Consider the following 14,102-nt stretch of genomic DNA (forward strand, 5'->3'; position numbering starts at 1 on the left):
GCCCCTCGCGGATGACTGTTGCGCACAAACAGAACCAAAACACAAAATAAAGTCCAGGCCTGGTCCTCTCTCGTCTTTCACTGTCGTAACTCCTTTTATCCTTCCGGAGCTCCTCCATGGGACTCGAGACCGGTGAGTGGTGCAGGTGTCGCTCATTATCAATTACTCCACCGGCCTCGCTCCGTTCCCACGGCTCCCAGACAGACAAGGTGAGAGAAAAGGAGACGGAAAGATGAGGAGAGACAGATACGAGAGAGGGGAGAGAGGAAAAGAAAAAAAAAATTATCAGTCTGGTTCCTGGACACACTGCCGCTTGGTCCTCAACCGGCTGAGAGGTTCTCACTCGCGGTGCCATGCGATGGTACTGGACATCGTTGGTGAACGGCCAACCGCTCCTCCGCCTCCTGGCGAACCGATGGCTCCTCCTGTTGAGGGCAGCCGGCAGCGAGTCCCCCGTTCCCAGCTCCTCCCCAATCATGGCGGACAGCAGCAGGCTCTGGCCTCCTGGGGAACGGGGCCGACTCCTCCACTCCCTCTTGGATGGCAGCCACCCCTCCCCGACCCAGGAGCGCGGCACCGAGCTCTCCGTCCCACCTCGTCTTCCATCGTTCCAGCACCACCGCCTCGGGGAGCCACCGGCGGTCTCTCCGCTTGTTCCTGCTGCCCGATCTCCTCAGCACCGCGATCCCCATCAGCAGCGAGGGCTCTCTGACAGCGTGTCCCTCCTTCCTCGCGGGTTTCTGCACCAATGTAACAAAGTTTGTAGTCACGGGAAGAAGGAGGCAGGAACTGGCGAACGTTCAAAGAAAACTTTAATAATAAAATAAACACAAAATAGCGCGACAGTTGTCCGCGAGGGGCACAAACAGAACTAAAACACAAAATAAAGTCCAGGCCTGGTCCTCTCTCGTCTTTCACTGTCGTAACTCCTCCTTTTATCCTCCCGGAGCTCCTCCGTGGGACTCGAGACCGGTGAGTGGTGCAGGTGTCGCTCATTATCAATTATTCCACCAGCCTTGCTCTGTTCCCACGGCTCTCGGCCCCGCCCCCACTCATCACACGCATTAATTAATTAATGCCGACAATTATTTTATCGTGCATTAACGCAGTGTTTTTATTATTATTATTTTGAAAGTCCATTGCTCACTGGCTTTGAATACACACAGAAAAAACCATGGGTCACAGGAGGGGTGGGATGTTGATCAGTACTGGCTTTGGATGGGCGTCATCATGCGTCTCAACCAACGAGAGCATTTGGGTCGGGCCTAAGACTGCAGCAGCGCTCACATGAAGTGCTCACCACAAAATTATTTAGGCTAAGCATCAATATTCACAAACCACTTTACACTGTTATTTTTAGCAGAAAAGAATGCAGCAAGCTCGTAATCACGACTTCATAAGTAGGAAATAGGAAGTTTCCAATAGCACGTGAAGACAGCGGAGAAGCACTCTCGCTCAGCACAGTGGAGTGCATTGTTTTGTTAACTTTGTTGTTTATTATTATTTTGAGTCATTCGGGACGCGGTCACACAACCCTCTCACAATATATTGCTTTACAGATCTATCACTTTTGTCGCTCAGAAATGTTAACGCAATCATGCTCCACGTATAGCGCTCACACTACATGCGTACCGCGCCCTAGCCAACTGAACCGCGCTCTGGCCCACCTCTTCCAACCAAGCCAGGGACTGTGATTGTTGATAGTACATATTCTTAGTCCTCCTGGGACAACTTCTGTTATTTACTGTAACTGTCCAAACATTTTTCAGAATTTAAGTTTGAGATCATTCAGGTGGACAATCAAGAACAGCAGCATTGTTGACATGGTGGTCCAGAACAACATCACCAGCCTCAAAGGAAGAGGCCTGTGGAGATGTTGAGACAGGAGCTTTTCAAACATGGATTCAAACTTCTTAAATTTTTTTTCTCCTATGATGCAAGCGCAGCACATATGTGTCACGTGTGTGTTTCTGTTTAGTTCCTGTCTGCCCTTATTTGGTTCTATTCCTGTTCTCATTTAGTTAATCATCATTCATTAGTTTCCACCTGTGTTCATTAATCATCTTATTAGTCGACCATTTGGTTTAGTATAAATAGCCCTGCCTTTCCTCAGTTGCTTTGTCCGTTCACTGTCATGTTTAGTTTGCTCTTAGATGTTTCTGATTTATCGGTCTCCTGGTTCTTCTCTTGAGTTGAAGTTGGAATTAAAGATTGTGTGCTGGATTACTCCTGTGTCGTGCGGTTGTCTCCTTAGAGCACAGTACCTGTGACAGATGAACGGACCTTTAAACAAGATGGATTGGGCTGAGGACCAGTTGTGCTGCCTGCGACAGGTTGGTCACTCTCTGGAAAGGTATGTGGAGGAATTCATTGAGCTTTCCCATCAAGTGGGCTGGCCTGATGCTTCTCTATGTGCCTGTTTTCAGTTGGGATTGGATGAGAACACTATTCGTTGTTCTACCGTTTGTGACTTCTCTTTGTTTGAGTAAATAAATTTAATCCTATATTTAAACAGCTCTAACTTTGAAGTAGAGGAGGTTGGAGAAGTTAAAAGCCATTCTCATCCAGCCCCTTCTGAAAACCTCTGGGCCTCGCAAGCTCACCCCATGTTGAGATCCTCCACATACCTGGCCATTGGTCCCGACCATACCTATCCTCCTGTGTTTCCCCGAGCCCGGAAGTGGGTTTCTAACAGTGCTGAAATCTGCCGTCCATCCTCAGTTTCCTGCTCCCCGAACCAATCCGATCCTCAGCCCAGAACCTGCGGCCGCATCACTCTCAAGCCCTTCGGCCAGTCCATTCACCGCTAACCAAAAAAAGGAGGATGAGGAGAACGACAGTACTCCACCTTCATCCTTTCCCCAGAGCCTGCTCCAGTGTCGGCTCCAGCCCCAGAGCCCGCTCCTCCAGAGCGCCCCCCAGGATTCCTAGTTTTCCCCAATAATTTTTTTTGGGGGGGGGGCATATACCTGTGGCTGAGCCATGGAGGATCCGCCATGGCAACCTGAACTGCCTGCGCTGCCATGGCTCTTGGAGCTCCCAGATCCAGGGCGCCCGCCCCCCCTCCCTGATGTTACTGTTACGGTGTGGGACACGCTTTCCGGGAGGGGGGGCGATATCTGTCGTGTGTGTTTCTGTCTGCCCTTATTTGGTTCTATTTCTGTTCTCATTTAGTTAATCATCATTCATTAGTTTCCACCTGTGTTAATCATCTTAGTCAATCGTTTAGAATAAATAGCCCTGCCTTTCCTCAATTTCTTTGTCCGTTCACCGTCATGTTTAGTTTGCTCTTAGATGTTGCTGATTTATCTGTCTCCTGGTTATGCTCTTGAGTTGAAGTTGGAATTAAAGCTTGTGTGCTGGATTACTCCTGCGTTGTGCGCTTGTCTCCTTGGAGCACAGTACCCATGACAATATGTAGTCTAGATAAACTGTAATTAAGTTCTCTTCCAGATGTAAATGAAAGGCAAGATCAGTAATTCAGGATAAATGTATACAGCAAACACACGTGTGTGTGTGTATATACAGTGGTGGACAAAATTATTAGAACACTAGTATGTTCACCAGTTGAAAAAGCCAAGCTTGTGTGCTGGATTACTCCTGCGTTGTGCGCTTGTCTCCTTGGAGCACAGTACCCATGACAATATGTAGTCTAGATAAACTGTAATTAAGTTCTCTTCCAGATGTAAATGAAAGGCAAGATCAGTAATTCAGGATAAATGTATACAGCAAACACACGTGTGTGTGTGTGTGTGTGTGTGTATATACAGTGGTGGACAAAATTATTAGAACACTAGTATGTTCACCAGTTGAAAAAGCCTATATATATATATATATATAAAGACTGATCTGTAGTTATCATATCAGAAAAGTTTGTTTGCGGTGCTTGGTGCTAAAGGTGGCACAAACAGATTTTAAGTTTAAAGGGGCAATTAGTTTTTTCTTATGGGTGATGGCAGGTGTTGGTGTTGGAACAATTTTCATTTTGTTTAGACAATATATATGTAAAACAACTCCCTGTTGAAAAATTGCAATAAACATGTATTTTCATTAGCATATTTGTGCATCTACAGCTGAATGTGTTTTATAATCAATCGAGAACACCCCTATAGATTTGATATTAATTTACTTTTAATAAATGCATTACTAGAAAAAAATCGCAGTGCTTCATTTTGCAGTAAAGTTAAACTGGTTAAGAATTTTGTGTTTGGATGGCTGTGCTAATTGTTTTGAGAACAAGTACATTGCATTGGAGAAAAGTGTCAAATCGATTGAGAAACTTTTCTTTTTTTTTAATAAGTGGGTGTATTTATTTATTGGTGGTGATCATTATAAAAATTATAATTTTCATATAGTTATTTTCTATACAGTAGCTTCATATGACTTGTGCATTAATTATTCATTGATATTTCGGCCCAAGAGCAGCTTTCAAATTAGACATGGTATCTATGGCACACTTCGGAGGCCAATAATTTCATTTCAGAGTTGTTCTTTTGCTGTAGTAGAGGAGAAGATTATCAGTAAATAACAACTTGGCTTTATCTGAGAAATAGACTGACATTTAATACTGGTTTGGACTTGAAATATAGTGCAAAAGTTGTATGGACTACATTTATGGTGCTTTTTGCACATCCAGCCATTGCACATTGAATACTATCATGCCACCAAACTGTATGAGTTGCAGAAATCACTCTGTAGTTGTACTGGAGGACTGACTGATTTCAGAATCTCACTAGAGACCATTTTGTTGAGGAAGGGATGGCAAGGTTGACAAGAGAGTTCTTGGCTTATATTGTTGTTGAACTTTTTTCTTTGCCCACCCCTTTACCAATCTTTGTGGTCATGACAGAAAGCATGTGTCATATGCAACGTGACCTCTTCTCATCAATTTATCCGTGTCCCTCAGCACCCCGCTGTGTCTGTGCTGAATAAGTTCACGATACAGGTGACCGTAGTCTTCATGCATCATGCCAGAAGGCCAGTGAAGCACAAGAGGAGCGTTTCTTCTGCTGTCTGTCTCCTCTCCTGCAGTGCTGTAATGGCAGAAAGCTGCCTGCCATCAGTGGCTGGATGCAGGAACCAACTGCTATCCTCAGTGACACCAAATGCTGCACTGAAGCAGTCTAGTCTGAAATTTATAGAAAAATGCAGCAATTACATTTATCAATGCAAAGAGTTGTTAGACATTGAGACATTCTAAGAAATGTTAGTTTGTTGTAACACATCGGTCATGTTTTATTTTGCCTATTGTCAATTAGCTTTAAACATGTTTGTTTTTTGTGAGGATAGTATTAAGAGCTTCTGCAAGATGCCAAACATTAACTGATGGGTGCACATTTTTTATGTTGCTGTGTCATGTCATGTGTCAGTTATGATATATTAAAGTGCGGTATAGAAGCATGTGAAGAGACAGAATTGTTTACTTGGCAGGCACACAGACTCTTTCATTGGGAGGCACTGCAGCAGGGAAAGCAATGATGTAATGCCCAAACGGGGGGATTGGTCACCCCCTTCTTCTCTGTCGGGCAGGGGCAGAAAAGACAGACAGAGAGGGCACGGTTCTCAACCTGCTGACTGGGAGAGACTGATGCTCCATTAGCCATTATGGATACTACAGTTACAGCTACCGCTCCTGTCAGGAACTCAGTGAACTCCATGTATGATGTCATACCAGGTTCTGCAATGTGATCATGCTTAGTCATTCAGTGCATTCCATGAAATTATAGTGTGAACAGTTTCAGGTCATTCCCATACTTATATTCCATACTGGAATATAAAACCTCAGCTGCTTGACTTTGTGACTGCTCAAATTGTGAGAACTTTTCTTCTGTAGAACATTATATACATTATATTATATATAATATCAGATATTTGCCAGTTTTGACCATGTGTAGTTACTGCATCTTGCCTTTTAAAGTAATATGGATTATGCAAAATAACAGAAAACAGAAAAGTCAAATTTGTTTTTAAATTTTGTTGTTAAATCCATGAATTGAAGAAACAGAATGAGAATTTTCTCTCAGACCAACTGAGAAGTTTTGTCTCTCATCTCACCCCTTTAAAGGATCACAGCTTTACATTTTAAAGGTAAAACTAAAATAAAACAAAAAATCTTGATAAACTGTACTTTGTTGGAAATCTGCCTCTTAAGACAACAATCCCACATTCTCTTGATTTATCAACAACTCTACACAGAAATGTGATGTTTATTATCCCTCGCTTGTTAGCAAATAATTATTCTATAATAGAAGAAAACGGTCTCCGGCCTTATTACCAAGCCTTCATCTGCCAGACAGAGACAGGCATCTTGACAATCTCATAATTTAGATATTAGGAAAGCCCATAGCTCAGATAATATTACAATATAATGAAAGATAAATCCAAAGTACTTCAAATGAGATTTGTCATTTTTATTAGTATCTTTACAAGATGGTGAAATAAGATGACTGACTTTGAGAAAAATAATAAGGCTGTTTAATATTGGTTTAGTGATATCTTTATTATGATTGCAATTTTCTGATGCAGTGAGGTCTTTTAAAGTATGTTTAAGAATGCAATGTAATCTTCACAATAAAAAACTAGTCCTAATTGGATCCTTATTTTTATTAATTTTTTTGTTTCTTTTAATACATTCACACAGACAGGCATCTGAGATCGGCTCGATTTGAGAAAGGGGAAAACATTTAACCAGATTAAAAAAAAGACCACTGGGTGAATTTTTATCATTATAGGGTGGTTGTGTACACACACTGCCAACACACATTTCAGTTCAAACAACTTGTAAAAGTGCATGTAGCATCCTATGACCACTTTAAAGCCAACATGAAATCAAAATTGTCCCTACTTATTTTCTTCAAGGAATAGTTTGGAATAGTTTTGGAAGGAATAAAATGTAAATGAGTTTGTTTTCACATCAGAACAGATTTGGAGAAATTTAGCATTACATTACTTGCTCTCAAATGGATCCTCTGCAGTGAATGGGTGCCGTCAGAATGAGAGTCCAAACAGCAGATGAGAACATCACATTAATCCACAAGTAATTCACATGACTCCAGTCCATCAATTAAAGTTTGGTTAAGTGAAAAAGTGCAAGTTTGTAAGAAACAAATCCATCATTAAAGCATTTTAACAATAGATTTTCGCTTCCACCCAAAATACCAGTCCATAATCCATAATAACACTTTCTCAAATGGAAAAAGTCCAAAAATCCACCTCTTTTTTAGCTTGTAAATGGTTTTTGATCTGTGCATGCTTTTCTTCTGATTCAGACGAGATAACTTTTTGATTGGAGAAAGCAATATTATGGATAGAAGACTCGTATTATAGCTGGAAGCAACAGTTTTACATTAAAAACATCTTGATGGATTTGTTTCTTATTCACGACTTTTCACTTCACAAGACGTTAACTGATGGACTGGAGACGTGTAAGGCACTTTTTGATTAATGAGATAATTTATCATCTGTTTTTGAACTGGATTTCATGTTGACTTTACGGCATAAATAAATTTCAAAATGCACCAGGTATGTGCTGGAAGTGTTTTTTCTCCTAGCAAGGGCTGAACTGAATTATAAATGAGAGCGAATAATGAAGGGAGACCTGCTCTATCAGGTTTGATTTTTGTTTCTTGACATTTTCTCTGAACATGTTCCTCTCAGTCAGGAAAACGAAAAGCAGATGAGCACTAGATCAGAAAGTTATTATCTCAAAGCTTTTAGGTGTCTTCAGAGACTACATTCTTCTATAATGCCATTTTTGACTAAACTATTGTGGTTTCATGGAATCCAAACCACCAACTCACTTCTGACAAATAAAGTTGAAGAGCAGTAAGAGAGAGAACATAATAAAATGCATGTTCTGGAGTGCATAAAGAACGTCTGTTGGACGTGTCGTGTTCATGGGGTGAGATAGCAGTTCAGCAGAAGCATATTTACGCCATCTGCCAGTCTTCCTGCTTTAAACATGCAGATCTGCTCTGAACATTCAGCCATAAAGCAGCTCTGCTCTATCTATTTTTCACTCTGGCTTCTGCCTTTTTCAGGTTTTTGAATAATGTGCTTAATTTGGAATTTCTCCAAGTTAATGCAGTTCTTTTTTTCTCTCTTTCTCTGTTTGGGTTGTGTAGTCAGTGAGTTTAGTCGAGGGAGGCACAGGGCTAATTTAGACAGTGCTTGCTCTGAAAATCACATAATGACATCCTGAAAAGAAAGCGCTATGGGCACACCAGAGCCTGTGGTTAATGCAGATCTTTTCCAGACAACACTGGGCGCCACCATCTTCCTGCTCGCTGTCCTCCCCTGCCTTCACTGCTTAGTATGCAGGGTCCAAAATTATTACAAAATATTACAAAGGATCTGCAATGTAATACATGCACTGCAAATAATAATAATAATAATAATTTTATCTAAAATAATATGACAACATTCCTATTCCTAAACTTGAGCAACTTGTCTCCTCAGTCCAATTTGCAGACTGTTATAAAAAGAAGAGGGGATGCCACACAGGCCTTGTCCCAACTTTTTTGAGATGTGTTGATGTTAAAATTAACTTATTTTTCCCTTAAAATGATACATTTTCTCAGTTTAAACATTTGATATGTCATCTATGTTGTATTCTGAATAAAATATTGAAATTTGAAACTTCCACATCATTGTATTCTGTTTTTATTCACAATTTGTACAGTGTCCCAACTTTTTTGGAATCGGGTTTGTATTTTGTTATACAGTGGTGGCCAAAATGATTAGAACACTAGTATTTTCATCAGCTAAAAAATGGTTTTAAGTCAGTTAGTTATATATTTTGCTGTAGTGTGTCAGTAGGACATATCAGTTTACATTTCCAAACATTCATTTTGCCATTAATTGTAATAATTCAGTGAGATTTGTGTTTGCACAAGGAGTCTGACAACAGCCAGTGCTCCACATCATAATCTCATCATCATCCAGTCTGTCTGGCATGACATGAAGAAACAGAACTAACTGAAAGACATAAAAAAAAAAAAAAATTATAATTACATTTAAATTAAATAAAAAATAGATATAATAATACAAAATACCTGACATTTTTTCAATGTAGCCACCATTACAGTGTTGTATAAAATAATTTTTCTTAAGTATGCACACACTCATATATACATGCACACATGCATACATTATATATTTTTGTCATTTATTTAATATTACTTATTTAACACACACACACACACACACACACACAAACACACACACATTATATTTAATGTTTTTAATGTAAAAATATATATGTATATAAATAATATACATAAAAAATGCAAAAAAAACCTTTCTCAGTTTAGTTGCCATTACTGTGTGGAACAAGGTACTTTTTTGTTATGTACTCATGTTTTCAGTTTGTATGCATGACAGTTGTTTACTTGTGTGTGTTAGGGATGCATTAAATCCCATCTGCTGCAGCAGTATGTCAGTTTGCTGGTTCTGGGACCCGTGTGGGGCTCTCTGTGCCTGCGAGGGTGAAATTACTCTGTCTCATTGGAGTTCTCAGTGTGAACATGCCATGAACGGCACTCATGCTCATGCAGTGTGAGTCACTGTGTGGAGCGTCTGCATATTATCTGGTGGCAGAGAGGAAAACACGGCATTTTCCACCTCATATCCCCTGAAGCGCAAGCAGAAAGTCAGAACTTTGTTGCTCTGACCCACCAGAACAGGATACATACTGTAGATAGATAGATAAATAGGGGTACATTTAGACCTGCTATTTGTATTATTTTGCTAAGTTATTAAACATTTTTACATGCATTTCCCAGCATTAACATTATTTAACACTAAATCAAATTAATAACATTGTTAAATGCAATCTTTAGGAAATCTCAAAATATATTTTTTTAATCATACTCAATCATACATTATAATGTTGTGATGCCTAAATTCACTTGTTGCATTTTAAATGGTTGATTTTTTGTATTTTTATTTAAAAACAGCATACAGTTTTAAAAGAATAGTTCACCCAAAAATGAAAATTAGCTGAGACTGTACTCACATCCAACAATCCAAGTTGTAGATGGGTTTATTTCTTCAACGGGACAGATTTGGAGAAATTTAGCATTACGTCACTTGCTTACCAATGGATCGTCTGCAATGAGTGAGTGCCGTATGAGAGTCCAAACAGCTGATAAAAACATCACGTCTCCAGTCCATCAATTAATGTCTTGTGAAGTGAAAAAATCTGTGTTTTTAAGAAAGAAATCCATTATTACAGTGTTTCAACTTAAAATGGTCACTTTACAACTTAAAATGGCCTAAAACAGTCTATGCATAATTCCAAAAAACGTATCCTTCATCCATCCATGCAACCCTAGACTGATGCCATCATTGCACCACTACAGTGCTGTTTTATTGGGTAAATGGCCACCAGTACACTGGTTAGTATATCCATCTTTTCTCTTCAAGCTTTTCTAGGCTACTTATTACTGTAGACACTCTTTATAACTCTATCACTCACACAAACAGTCTCAAAAGCCAATGGGAATATGGAGTTGTACAGGTTTATCTGGAACCAAAGCTGCAGTCATAAGTACATTATGCTCCATAATAAAGACGTGTTGAAGCAGCTGTGAATGGAGTTAAGCAGATGTGACCGTTGTGTCAGAGCTGCTGTCAAACGCTGATAACTGGAGCTCTTTATTTAGTTCAGGCCTGTGGAGATGTTCTCTTGTGCCTCCATCAGAGACTTGTGTATGCCCACGAATGGCATACAGAATGATGCACTGAAAATCTATGTCAGGCTTTCTTTATGGCCAAGGAGTGTGTGAAGGAGATAAATGCTGTTTCAAAACCTATGGAACTGTTTATGTTCTATAAAGGCAATTTTTTACTAAGGCATCATATTAAATCAAAAGTTCTGTCATGAAACTCTAGATGGCACAGTCCGATATGTCTAACTCAATCTGACATAATGACATGATTATCACATGGCGCAGCTGATTGGTTCTTTTTGTATCAGCAGCCAATAAGCTTGCTGCTCAACATTCAAATACTTGGCTAGTGCTTGCTGGAGCAGTTGCAGAGCGCTTCAGAAATCCTCCACCTTCCCCAGCTCCACCTGTATAGATTTACTGCAGGGTGATTCATGTATCCTATACTGTATATGGGGGTTATGTTACATGCTCACAGCAGCGTGTTGTGGATGTATTGGCAGTTGAAAGTCTCGGTACTTGCTCTGCCGCAGCAGCATACCAGATCTGTTCCACCAAGACCAAACACATTAACATTGTCATGTACATTATCATGCTAAACCTTCAGAGAGTTGTCATGATAGAAATTGAAATGTGACTAGTTTTGCATATTAGGTAAAATAACAGATATTGGGTTAAATAACAAATTTTTATTTGTATTAACTATTAGTTTGAGTTTTATAAAGCAGTACATTTTCAACACCGATAATAAGAAAGGTTTCTTAAGCAGAAAATTAGCATGGGAGGATCATGTGACAATGAAAACTGGAGCTGAAAATTCCAGCATGATAAGCATTCATTTTTAAATAGCATGCCTATGATGGACATACTGGCTGTGTATAGGCAAAGCAAGATAATTATGGTTTTTGTATTCGATAGGTGTACCATTCAACGCTAATGTACTATAATAAAGGCATGTCTCTGTGGTTTGTCCAGGTGTGTGTGTGTCATACATAGTTCAATGCTGATTGCTTAGGTTGTGATCTCATTAAAGAGCTAATGAGCTCATTCTGTGTGTTAGTAACACATACTCCCATGTTTTCTTCCTCGCACATTTATACAGATAGTTTCTTCATCAGTAACAGCTTTCATTATGTATATATTTGGAAGCTAACAGAAGTGTTTCTTTGATCTGATCTGTTTGCAGGTGCTTGTCCCGCTGAGAGACTCCACAGGGCCCTGAACCCACCTCCTAAATACGCCACCAATCGTCACTGGAGTATCACCACCTAGACAGGTACCAGCCAATCCCTGCAGTACATCTCTAGCATGACCAATCACAAAAGACCTTATTACGGCTCCTCTTACATTAACATGTGGCATAAATGCCATATGAACCACCTCTGATCTTTGATTCATCCCAGTTCACCTCTGTTTTAAGCAGTAAGACCAAATTCCCTTTAAGGCAGTCCACTTGATGGTCATCTTGGTAGGGGATTGTTGGCAATATTACCCAAAAGGCATGCATGGTTGCACACAAATAGCCTATCATCCAGGTACCCTTTCCATACTAGTGATTTCAGAAGTACTAATTCTGTTCTTGCATAATGTTTAGGATGCAAACAGCAATGGACACCCTCAGCCATTGCACTCCACCTCCACATTTTGGTGAAGTGATTCCACAGAGGTGATAGCAGTCGATAATGTGGTGAAATCTGCACCAGTGTGGCCACAAAGGGGGCGCTCATGAGGACCCTTCATAAACATAAAATGACAAATGTGACTTATGGACATCACAGAAATGTTTAAGTGAAAGTCATAAGATTGCAAGTCCATATAAATGGGCCATTTTGGATAGGGCCCTATAAGTCAGGGTGCACAGGATTTTATCAGTCCACTGGGAAACAGTCTCGTGTTTATAAGTTCCCAGGCTGCTACAGTGTTGTATCTGATTTCAGATTATTTTGTTCTTAAATGTCATGTAAAAGAAAACAAAGTGTGATTGGTAGTTTTACATGTTTCCCAGACGGCTTTATCCTGTCTTATGTCTAGTTTACACTGCACTAATTCTGTGTTTGTTGGATCAGTGTGAACCAGCCCTGAAAAGCTGATAGTACAAAAATAATTTTGTCTCTTTTTTTCTTAAAAAAAAAAAAATCTGGCTTACAGTGAGACACTTACAATGGAAGTGAACTATTTCAGTGTTCATTTTGGTATTATTTATATACTATAATATATATACAGTATATATAAAATATATATACAGTATATATAAAATATATATTTATATTTATATATTTTATTCAAGTTTTTTGTTTTCATTGAACAAAAACAATATTTAATAGTTTTAGCTTGTTAATAATAACAGCATAGTCACAAGACATAAACAGCATGAATATAAACATATTAACCTTTTTCTTGTAAAGCTATATCAAATTTTACAACTTCATTGCCATGACCGTTGCCAACCTCAAAAACCCTAAAACCACTGTAAAAAATGATAAAGCTTCAAATTTGTGATTTTAAATCCTCTGAATATGGGCCCTATTCACTGACATTTAATTTCCTCACTGGGCACGAGTTGATTTTTAAATTTTTTTTTTTTTTTGTGGTAATCAACATCATGCCACAAATGTTGTCGATTGTACCGAACCTGGAATATTATTTCAAGCGGCCAGCTGCAATGTGGAGCAGACTATGATTATCAAAAGTCTGGCTTCACGATACTGCCTCAGATCTCCATCCAAAAACCTTGTAACCCTGAAATGTAATACAGTTTGTGTTGTAGTTACAGTAGCAGATTGAGGTGGAGAGAATGTTTTAAGTCTCAGCACACAGGAGCTGTGAGTGGGTTGAGCGGGAGGCAGAGAGCCCTTCAAGCTGCTGATGAGCATGACACACACCCGCGAAATACCTAAACAAAAGCCAGTTAATAAGCAGTGCTTTGCTTTTCTCTCTGCTTCTGTTTTCAAGTGAAGCTGCAGCAGAAGAGCTTTTCATTAGCCTTCCTCTCCCTGCTTTTGAATGCACTTTGAGCCCTCTGAGAGATGGAATAAGGCGAAGGCTCTTCCGATCGGTCTAATGAATGTTTACACGTTCGTGTTGATGGGTAGGACGTGGCTTGGCGGGTCGATGTTTACGTGTGCGGACGCCCACACAGAGACGTGTGAAAGAGATGAGATTCCTGTCATTTTTTCCTCCCTCAGTTGACTAAAACACGTGCAGCTGTTGATTTTATAGATGTTTGCAGATATGTGTCTGAGTATTTACATGTTAGCAAAACGCTAATCTTGTAATATTTTGGATTAAGCCATCAGTTTTTTGATTTTATGAGTCAGCCATGAGTCACACATTAGAGGATATTCCAGCGATTGTATCATGCTGTGTGAATGAAGATTTGAAACTAATTTGGCATCTATACACAACATAATTTAATAACTCTTTCTTCCTTTC

At 39.6% G+C, this 14,102-nt stretch overlaps 1 protein-coding gene across 3 annotated transcripts in view; it reads left to right on the plus strand.

The window, feature by feature from the left end:
* The window catches only part of LOC107555937 (microtubule-associated protein 2-like), a 129,311-nt gene that overhangs the window by 58,568 nt on the left and 56,641 nt on the right, over nucleotides 1–14,102 (plus strand). For all 3 annotated transcript variants that reach the window (XM_016238897.1, XM_016238899.1, XM_016238898.1), the window contains one exon: nucleotides 11,857–11,946. The gene's annotated coding sequence lies outside the window, so the exon portion shown is untranslated. The remainder of the gene's footprint in view (nucleotides 1–11,856; nucleotides 11,947–14,102) is intronic.

This window comes from Sinocyclocheilus grahami, unplaced genomic scaffold (genome assembly GCF_001515645.1).
Source record: "Sinocyclocheilus grahami isolate Dianchi unplaced genomic scaffold, SAMN03320097.WGS_v1.1 scaffold549.1, whole genome shotgun sequence".
Lineage (NCBI taxonomy): Eukaryota > Metazoa > Chordata > Actinopteri > Cypriniformes > Cyprinidae > Sinocyclocheilus > Sinocyclocheilus grahami.